Consider the following 11,225-nt stretch of genomic DNA (forward strand, 5'->3'; position numbering starts at 1 on the left):
GAATGAGAGAATTTATGTATTAAAATAGTATGTATACAATGAGATTTGTAGAAGAAAGCATCTTTACAAATTCTCCCATGTAAGGCGCCCAATTTGTTTGGGCCTCCTATATTTCCTTAAGCAGTCAGCATCATAGTCAACAATTTCCCTCAGATGTTCGAATTGGGAACTAAACATTCGCTCGAATTGATCATTGTTTAATTTCTTAATGTATGTGAATATGTGAGGTATGTCCAAGTCTTGTCTGATGTTAATTCCGCGAACAAACCAAGGGGCTCCAACAAATCTTCTGAGTATTTTGTTCTGCATAGTCTGTAGTTTTTTGATATTCGTTTTACAAGCATGCGCCCAAGCTGGCGAAGCATAGAGTAGAGTAGGTCTTATTATGGATTTAAAAAGAATAATTTTGTTCTTTAATGAAAGTTTTGCCTGTGGAAATGTGATGCGATTGAGCATACCCATAATTCTATTAGATTTGTTTATTACATGATCAATGTGTGAAGAGAAAGATAGATTTTTGTTGAGGATACAGCCCAAGTATTTTATATGTCTAACAGGGCTTAAAGATTGTGTACCAATTTGAAGTCGTCTGTCCGGTATTTTACGACGTCTAGTGAACCATAAAAATTTGCATTTGTCGCTATTCAGTTGGATGGCAGATTCATCACACCAATATTCTATTTCATCCATGGTTTCTTGTAAATTGTTGAAGGCCTGATTTGCATCCCTGCTACTGCACAAAACTGCACAGTCGTCTGCAAATAAAGATATTATGCCATTTTGGGGACAAGGTATGTCATTAATGTATAGCAGGAACAGTTGTGGCCCCAACACACTGCCCTGAGGCACAGAGGCATGAATTTGTTTTATTGAAGAAAGTGTATTTTGAATTTTTACTTGAAAAGTTCGACCTAAAAGATAGTGATAGAAGAATATGACCATATGCGGAGGCATATTTAAGTCAATGAGTTTGGAAAGCAATGTAGCATAATCACAACGGTCAAATGCTTTTGCTATGTCTAAGAATGATGCAACCACAAAATCAAAATTGTTAAAAGCTTCATTTATGAACTCTGAGACTCTAACCAGCTGTGTCAACTGTTAAAATTTTTAAGCAAATTTCATAATTTAGTTCATATTATTGCTCAAATAATATTCATCAACATCATATTATATTGACTTTTCCATGCGGCGCATTACTTAAAAACCGGTCATCTCAATTCCAATCGAAAAATCACAACAGTTGTATTTTTCATTTGATAGGTGACAGCAGTAGTTCTAGCCAAGTGATGTTTCTTACATATAGTTATATACTACTAGCTATAATACCCGGCGCTGCCCGGGTTTTCTTCAATGAGGCTGTTAGAAACACGTGATATCTCCCTCTTTCTTTGAGGGACATGCAAACCGTGTCTAAGTAAACCAATATGGCGACTTCCTGTGCGACTCATGAAATAAACAAATCTAGATTTAAAGAAACATAGAAATGAATATATACTTTTCTTTCCTTTTTAAGGGGCGCTATGTATTTCTATTCCCCCCCCCCCCTCAAACTTCAAGTTATTATCTGCCTGTTTCAGCTTTCAAAAATGCTTAATTAAAGCTGTGGAATTTTTTCGATGTACTTTTTATGGGCCCATAATTAATTTTAAAACAACCTAAACTATATGTGAATTTATGCAGTTCAATATTAAAAGACAATACGGAGACATTAGTTTTCATGCTTGAGAAGATATAAATAAAAAGTTGAAATCAATGTTATTACATGAATACCCAACTCAAAAGTAGGTCCGGCTAATTACTTCATATTCAATCTCCTGGGCTTCGTATATCTCTAAGCAAACACAATATTTCAGAAATCGGGAATTCTATACAATTTTTAAAATTATTGATGTGGCGGAAAACCCCATCAAATTTCAGCATTTCTACAGTAAAATCGGCAATTTCAACAGTGATTTCTGAGTATCACCCTTTTCGTGACCCTCAAAGCGATGCTGATGATGATTATGACGTCTATTCAAAAAGCCTCATTACTGAGAGCATTGAAATGTAATTGTATTGAATAGTAGTATTGTGTAGTATTGAAAGTATTGGCAAACCATTATAAAGGCATAAACTATTATACATATACTAACAGGATTAAGAAGTGACAAACCATTGTAAAGGCATATACACGTCTGAAACGCATTGCTAGGGAACCACGGTAACCAAAGTAAACGTTCGGAAAGTGATTGTTGAGGCCCGAAAACCATTGTTGCCCTACAGTTTTTTGCCCATTTGGGGCATTTGCCCTAGTCTGACGAAATTTTAAAGTAGCCTATCGTTCAAGTCGGGTCCCATTTGGTATATATGCAAAATTTGGTGAAGATCGATCTAAAATTGTAGATTTGTATAGAGAACATACACACACACACACACACACACAGACAGACAGAAATTCAATTTTATATATATGTTACGGTAAAAGCCCGAAGAGTGGTAAAACCTAGGATTTACCGGTAAAACCTAGGTTTTACCACTCTTCGGGCTTTTACCGTAACATATAGATTCAGAATGATTACTAAATTCCCCCTTGCCACATTTTACTGGCAAACCGTTTATTCTTGAGGCATACTTCCAATTCGAAAAATTATCCAAATAACGTGTAGAACTCACATACGTCATTCATGTTGCAAGGGATTGTATAGTTATCAAAATTTAAAAAAAAAAAGATTTTTTTATACGGGCACACTGTCCTCAAAACCCCAATTAAAAAGTTGTTGCCCTGTCTCTCCTGAGGCCAACAAAAACATTCCATGTTTCTAAGTGCAATATTCACACAGCTACTTTTTTGAATTCAAAATCGAGGGAAGGTTGGGGAAAAAACAGGATAAAAACTAACGACAACGCTTTTTTCTCTGATTTATGCTGTTCTTTCAATCTGCTGATTTTCTTTAGACACTATCTCGTTAAAACTCACAATAAAGAACAGCTTTGGGAGTATTTTAGTAGCAAGAAACTTTTCTTCTTTGAAAGCTGTCCGGGTTTCGGGATTTTCAAGGGTTCCGTGGAATTTGATCAAGAGGAACCCCAGAAAAAGCTGGCACGGAACCCCAAGGTTCCGCGGAACACCAGTATGAAACCCATGATTCAGAGCAATTTTTCTTGAAATTAAAATCATTCTTGGCTCAAAAGAAGTTTGGCTGGTGCCTAAAATATTTTTCTGTTTATCAAGCCCTGCCTTTTAGTTTGTATCCACTTTGTAAGACAGGGGTCTTCAACCTTTCAGACATTGCGGGACAAATTAAATTTCCCGCGAAACCCGCGGGCCATTAAGTCATACCACGGTATTCTCGGTCATTAAACCCGGGTTCCCCACTAAACTCTTTAATTTACTCTAAATCTATTACTTTCATTTGAATTTGAATTTTTATTTATTTTCAAATAACTTCTTTTCATTAATTAATTCTTTGTTTAACTAATTATTCTTTTTACTAGATCTGAAATGATAACCCTCAAATTATTTTTTCATTTCATTTTAAATTTTCACTGAAAATTTTATTATATCATTATGAAATTTATGTCTTTAAAAAATTCTCAATTTTTTTTCATGAATTTATTTCTCTTAACAATTCTGAAAATTGCTGCTAACAATTCTGAAATCATTCTCAATAATTCTGAAACTATTTCCTATCTTAGTTCTGCACAGTTATTTCTCTTTCAGTAATTCGGTAACTATTTTTTCATTAATCATAAGTTTTCATCAATTGCGAAATTAATTATTATTATTTTCAATAATTCTAAAATTATTTCTTTCATTAAGGTGCTTTTTTTGTATTTCTGTAAATTCTGTAATTATGTATACTTTTTGGATGCCGAATTCTGCCTCTCGACATATGCAGACAATATGGAATCATAGGCCTCAAAAACTGTTTTGGTTCCGGGTCCCTTGAGTTCGTTATGACGGATATTTTGATGTATTAAATTAAACGCACAGCATTACTATATTGAATCTGGAAAGTATCTCATAGTTCTAAAGACAGCACTACAGATTTCAATGGCCCCATAGCTCTTAAACGAACATATTTTTTTGGAATTTAATCGTTTTTCTATGCACAGAGTAGCTATTTTCTAATATGGTCGGCGGGCCACAGCTAAAAACTCGGAGGATCACATTTGGCCCTCCTCTCATGGATTGAAGACGCCCCCGTCGTAAAATGTATTGATGACAAACACCATTGGACACGTTGATTTTTTCTCTCACTGTCAACGTCAATGCCATAGATTTCATCACTGAAATCGGAATGAAATCTTTTGTTTTCCACCGAATCAATGCTGCGTTTCACACATTTGGCGCAGCAGAAAAAGAAAAAATTACGAAATCTGTCGCTCTTTTTCTTTTACTTCTGCTGAACATGGAAAAATTATTCGCGAACAACTTTTTTTTTTTTTCGAAAATTTTCCTTTTTTTTTTCGCTGATGCGTTAATTGAATTTTATCATTTTGCCGCCCGATTTCCAAGATGTAACGCCGATACCATCATAATCAACCAAATGTCACAATGAAGAGATTTGAAGCATTATTCATTCCTTGATCAGAAGTGGTTTTTTTCAGGTTTTTCGTTTTAACGGAGGTCTCCTACCTTTTAACATGGTAAAAAAACCTGTAGTAGAAATATCATTGATATTATTTATCCATTAATTTATTCCAAATTTGGTACAGATACAGGGCCTCAACTAAGGGGGAGCAGGCGGGTCTCGTGCCTCGGGCGCTGGACCAGAGGGGGAGCAAATTTTATTCTCAAACCTCTCGTTCAACATTACAAGGGGCGTTGAAATGCGCACTTCCCCGGGTGACCAGGCATATAGTTGCGGAACTGTACAGATATTCTATGTCAGCAAGTTTTACATATCTCCAATACTTAATTTTTTGCAAATTTCAAGAAAATGCATTATTAACAACTTGCGCGCATGATAAAATAGCATGACATATCAATGTAATTGAATAGATATTTGATCATTTTTGTCACACCACGGTCATTTTCTGCACACGAGGGCTAATTAGACTGGGACCTACAATATATTGTCGATTTCGAACGGCAGGCTTGTTTTTTTATACTCATCGAGAGGTTGGTTCATCGCTAATCCCTCGATGGGGGACTCCCTGTGGTAGCAATTTTTGGCTGCGGTCTTGTCGCCGTTTTTTTTTTTTTTCTTGTACCCCTGTGTCAGGAAAGTTTTCTGACGAGGACGAACCGGGTATCCAACTGAATAGATATTGATTCAAAATAAAGACGAAAGCGCAGCTCATAAACTCATGTAAAAGATTGTGATTTCTCATTGATTCAATCTTAAAATTTTAATTTAAAAAAAAAGTTTGATGCTTATTTCATAACTCAACTATTTAAGAATGAATCTCGTCTTTTTCAAGTACATTCATGTGATGCTATTTTATCATGAGAACGAGGGGGGGGGGGGGGGGGGGATTGTTAACAATTGTTTTTTTTTTTTTTTTTTTAATTTGCAAAAAAATATATATATATATTTGAGACACATACCTCCACATATACTGGCAGCATTAAAAAAGTAACATAGCAAATGATGAGACAGACGGCTTTTTCTCTGCCCAAGATTCAGGCCCTCTTGCATACCGAGCAAGCATGCTACCATCTTGGGCTGAGAAAAAGCCGTCTATCTCTCTAAAACGTCCCACCTGGGGGCCAATTCCTGAAGTTAAGAGAGGCTACTAATGTCTCTACTTCAGTGCCTCACGCCACAGTGAGTGAAATAAGGAAGGCAGGGTCGTATCTCCCGTGGTGTAGATGATAGCATGCTTGCCCGGTATGCAAGAGGGCCTGGGTTCGAATCCTGGCGGAGACAAGATGACTTTTCTTTCCGAGTTCACTTCAGCACAATATCCAGAAAATAGAATGTTTCCTTGAAAGCAAATAGTATTGTGAAGCCTAAAACGCATTGTTAGGGGACTACGGTAACCAAAGTAAACATTCGAAAGTCGTAGTTGAGACCCACAAACCATTGTTTCCCGACAGTTTTTGTTTTTTGCCCATTTCGGGCATTTACCCTGCTCCGACGAACTATTAAAGTAGTCTATCGTTCAAATATGATCCCGTTTGGTATATATGCAAAATTTGGCGACTATCAGTCAAAAATTGTAGATTTGTATATAGAGAACGCATACACACATACAGAGAAGCCATGGGCGGGTGGAGATACAGGTGTCCCCCCCCCTCCCCCCCCCCAGCGTCAAAGGTAGAGTCGACTGATCTAATGTATATGTATATATATGAATTCATATCATCATCATCATCGTGCCCCCCCCCCCCAGACTTTCAAGTCTATTACCGCCTATGAGAGAAGCAGCCAGAAAATCAATTTCATATACAGTGAAACCTCGCTGTAACGATAAATCCCTCTACAACGATATTTTTTCAAGAATAATTTCGAAATTATGAAGGTTTTTAACAACTGACTGACTAAGCGAAGATGAAATCTAGGAGAGAAAGAAAATTCAATTGCTCTTGGTTCGATTCTTGCACGTGGTTTCGATTCCCAACAAGGGCAGTTGTGAATTTTCTTTCTTTCCTAAATTCATCTTCGCCTCAGCCAGTTGTTAAAATTCTTCATATGCATTGCGGAGAGAGACATCATCCTAGAGCAGTGTTTCCCAAAGTGGGCAATATCACCCCCCCCCCCCTTGTGGGCGATGGAATGGTTCAGGGGGGGCGATAGAAGTTACGGATTTAACATAGGATCCTATGGGTTCGGTTGAGTTAAGGGGCGATGAGAGAAAAAAATTTCTGAAGAAGGGGGCGATGGAACGACAAGTTTGGAAAACTATGTCCTAGAGGATAATTTGGAAATGGATATAGTCTAATGTTAAATAGCCACCTCTCGATATATAACGATAATTCCTCCACAACGATATTTTTTTCTTGGTTCCCCAGAGTACCGTTATATTGAGATTTCAGTGTATGTAAATTTTAACAGCACAGGATAGCATATGCGATCAAAAATATGTGTATCAAATTTGAACTAAATCAATGGTTAAATAATATATTTAATGATATATTTCTACTAGAGCATAGTTTTTCCACCATGTTAGAAGGTAGGAGGCCCCTTAGTTAAATTACCAATTCGTTATAAATTGGTGAGTTTGTTCCGAGTCAAATAATAGTGCGTATCAGGGCTACACAAATCAAAAAATAATTTGGATTCCAGTCAAAGTTTTAAAAACAGAAAAGTAGATTGCATAAATGCGAGAAAATATCTCGGAAATGGTCAGTAATGTTTTTCCTCACCTGTCCGGGACATGGAAATACCTTTCTTCTCAAACTCCAGTTCAGTCAGTCATCCAGCATGAAAAATTTTAGGTACCAATGCCAATTTTCTAGGCGTTCTGGTGACCTGAGATTTGTCACGTATATGGTGAAACCCAAGAAAAATTAATTTTCCCCCAAAAATGTCGGTATCATTCTTCTAAATTGGGGTTCTACTGCATATAAATTGTAACACGTATAACGGGCCTGGCAAATGGTAGGCGCCTGGTCATCTAAAATCATCTATGCACGATTACTAAATAAAAATGTTTGGAATTTCTTCATTACCGTACCTACAAACATTGAATGCAGTGGTTCTCAAAGTGTGCATGGCAGCGTGCTGGCGATATTGAGATGTTCCTGTTTTCAGTACTTTGAAATGGTTCGTTTATGGATGCAACAAATTAAGACACAAAATTTTCTGATTTCATGACAGCGTGTCTTTTAACATAGGGATGGAACAACGAGTCCCATAAAAGTCGAAAAACATTATTTAGAGAAAAAAATCATGCTTGGCTCCTACGAAATTTTGCTGGCACCTAATTTTTTTCCCCATTTGCCAAGCTTTGATCTATAGATGTGGTGGTGTAGGCATGACTTTAGGAACGCCCTGTAGTTAGGGGCCGTTCAAGTATTACGTAAGCAAGTTTTTAGCCATTTTTTGGAGCCATCATGTTTTCATAAAGGGTGGTTGATGACGTAAGCATTATCGAACCCCCCCCCCCATCGATGATGACGTAATACTTGAACGGCCCCTTATTCACGTTTCAGATCTATCTCAGAACTTTTCAAATTCACTCAATTAACACTCGTTGAAAAAAATGTATCCCGTAACACATTGTATAGTTTTAAACAGATTCCTCACACTTTATTTTATATTGCAACATTTCCAATCAGTGTGTATTTTCTACAAATGTGCACTCAAAATTATTTACCTTCTATTTTTATGGGCATCTTTATATCAGCCACCTCGTTGGGCATTTTGCCTGTTGTGGCGTTGTATTTGTATTGTATTTGTATAATTTATTTAATGTGAAATGGATTACCAACGACTGAAGTTCATAGTGCTTGTTATGTTAGTGCTGCAATTTTAGTAGTAGTAGTGTTGTATTGTTATCGCTCAACATTTATTCGGTAACAATGAAAAATAACCACTCATCGTGAAAAATACATAGAAAAAAAATATAAGCTAGTAACAGGCCAAAGATGACAAACTAGCGTTGCATTAAAAAATAATTTTGCACATAATAATACCAGTTATAGTAATTGGGATTTACTATATATATTGTACTTTTATTCAAGGTGTCGGACTACGTTTAAAAGATCATTTTAGAAGAAAATGTCGATTTTTATGTATTGACTTCTATTTTATATGAAATCCCTTATTTCTCGTGATTCCAGAACAGGCCTTATTTTGTTTATATGACGCTTAGAGTTTGTTTTAGACTTGTTTTTTGTATTTGTATAAATAATCCGTGAATAAAACTTTTGACCCATTATTTACCATTGTCCCTTTTTGGGACACTTTTTTTTATTTTTAATTAAGCAGCGAAATTTTTCGTTTTGATTCTTGTACCTAAATTTTGAATTGACTGCTATAAGAAGCTAGAAACACTTGATAAAAATATTCTAAAGTTTTAATAAATAATGATTAATTAATTAACAATTTTAATTCGGTAAAACTTCCCCCCCCCCCCAAAATACAAATATACCTTTCTTATTTCAATCATGTTATTATTTTTAAAGGGTTTTTTTTGAAAAAGTTAATAGTTTTGGTATATAATGGATTAAATGCGTTTTGCGAAGGATACTATTTCTAACATTTTACTCAAATTTTAAAAATGATTTCTCAAAATCTATTGATTGTATCATTACGAAATTTTAATATGATATTTTTCCATATATTTTAGAAGTTCTGTGCAAAAATCTAAAGTCTATCACATGTATTTGTCCAATTAAAGTGTTTTATACACTTTAAAAATTCACACTTATATGTATAATTAAATTTGGATGCGTAACTTTATGAGCATACCATTCAATCCTTTGAATTTTGGTACCAAAAAACTTCATCATCACAGCTAAATCTACGGTGAAAATAACAAAACTAACATTTCATTCATAGAGATTTTCGCAATCGTGTTTTTGAGTATCACGTGAATTTTGCTTAAAATTTGACATAAAAATTCCTTTTTATAGAAAATGACATAGGTAGTCCGAAATTCATTACTGTTTTCACCATTTTGAGACACCTTCTATCAAATAAATGTTATCAAAGTTCACTCCAGTATTATTTTATAGAAACGTAGTCGGATACCTTAAACTTGACAATTTCCTATCAATTTCATTACCGATTTCAGTCGGATAATAATATCATTAAGAAAATTTACTTACATTGGAACATTGGAGGCAATTCTTCGGTCTTTTTGTTTCCATTGTTTTTCTTTTATTCCAATTTAATTAATCCTTCAACGTAATCGTAAGCCACGACACACATATAATAACTTTGAACCATCCAAACAACACATTTCACACAGATAGTTATAACCACTTCTCGATACTCCCTCCTCTGAATGTATTTCCTTCCTTTCGTTCGCACCAACAACAACACACTACTAAAAAAATATTTAAAAAAGAAGAGGGAAAAGGCTTTTGCGGCTAATAAACGGACGGACGTCAGCGATTATTAATAAAAGCTTTCAAATAATATCTTCACCAACAGAAAGGATATTTTGCTGACGATTTTAAGCAAGAGAAGAAAAGATAAAAATTGCAATAATAATAATAACAACAAAAGAAGGAAACCGATTGGAAGAGAAGCCACAAAAGTTTTCTCAAAAAGTTTTGATCCCAAAGGAAAAAGACGAGAAGAAAAAGTTTTGTCTCGGGGCAGAAGCTTTTGCTGACTTGTTATGAGTGAGTCGTTGTTGTTGTTGTTGTGTGCTGCTGTGTGTGTGCGCGCGAGTGTTTTACGGTTGCCACATTTTCGAGGTCCATTTCCTTCGTTTTGGCGGAATTATTCCCAGTTGAAATGCTGCTTTCTTTGCGCAACAGAATCTCTTGGAATTCTCATTTTGTTCGTCCCGGACGAAATTTCGAGCTACAATTTCCAAGGACGGCCCTCATAAAGAGCCGCCTTTAAGGGGTGTGTTGGTGACATGTGCAGTCGCTCCGGGCCCTGAACTTCCGATAATAATAATTTCTTTCGTAAATTCTTGATTTTCATCAATTTTGGAAATCTGCATTTTCATCATTTCTGGAATTATTTCTTTCATACATTCTGCATTCTCATCCACTCTGGAAAAATTTGCATTTTCATCTAGGAAGAATTAACTCTGTAATTCCGCATTCTGATCTAGAGAGAAATTATTCTGGAATTCTGCATTTTCATAAATTCGGGATTTTCACCAATCTGAAATTGTTTCTTTAATAAATTCTGAACTTTCATCATTTTTGGAATTCTGAATTTTCATAATTCCTGGTGCGTTATTTCTTTCATTTATTCTGAATTTACATAGGTGCTGGAATACACAATCTCTGTCAATTGTTTTTCTCATTTTCAATTCATCGATTCTCAATTTTCATTAGTTCTCAGACAATTTCTTTCATTAGAATAATGTTTCGACGCCTGAATCCAAAAAAAAAATCTTTTTTTTAATTTTTTTACAAAATTTTGAACGACGATATCGATTGCAGTCAACTATTGAGTGAAATAATCTTACATGTACCTAAATACAGCATCAGAAATCAACTTATTTTTTACATTCCAAATATTTTGAAGAAACTATCACTTCTTCGATTTTTAGAAACCCTGCAACAGCAATAATTTGGATATTTTTTCCAAATGATATCACAACTTGTTTAAAAAAATTTTTATTCTTTTTTTAAATATTTTTCTTCCCTGTTTTTTTAT

At 35.1% G+C, this 11,225-nt stretch overlaps 1 protein-coding gene across 1 annotated transcript in view; it reads right to left on the reverse strand.

The window, feature by feature from the left end:
• The window catches only part of LOC149067436 (uncharacterized), a 40,431-nt gene extending 30,167 nt beyond the window's left edge, over positions 1-10,264 (reverse strand). The window contains exon 1 of the mRNA XM_089252661.1: positions 9,707-10,264. The gene's annotated coding sequence lies outside the window, so the exon portion shown is untranslated. The remainder of the gene's footprint in view (positions 1-9,706) is intronic.
• Between the last annotated feature and the right edge of the window lie 961 nt (positions 10,265-11,225).

Source organism: Pholcus phalangioides, unplaced genomic scaffold, assembly GCF_987345545.1.
Source record: "Pholcus phalangioides strain wild (caught in Gottingen) unplaced genomic scaffold, Ppha-v1.0 ptg000030l_1, whole genome shotgun sequence".
Classification (NCBI taxonomy): Eukaryota; Metazoa; Arthropoda; class Arachnida; order Araneae; family Pholcidae; genus Pholcus; species Pholcus phalangioides.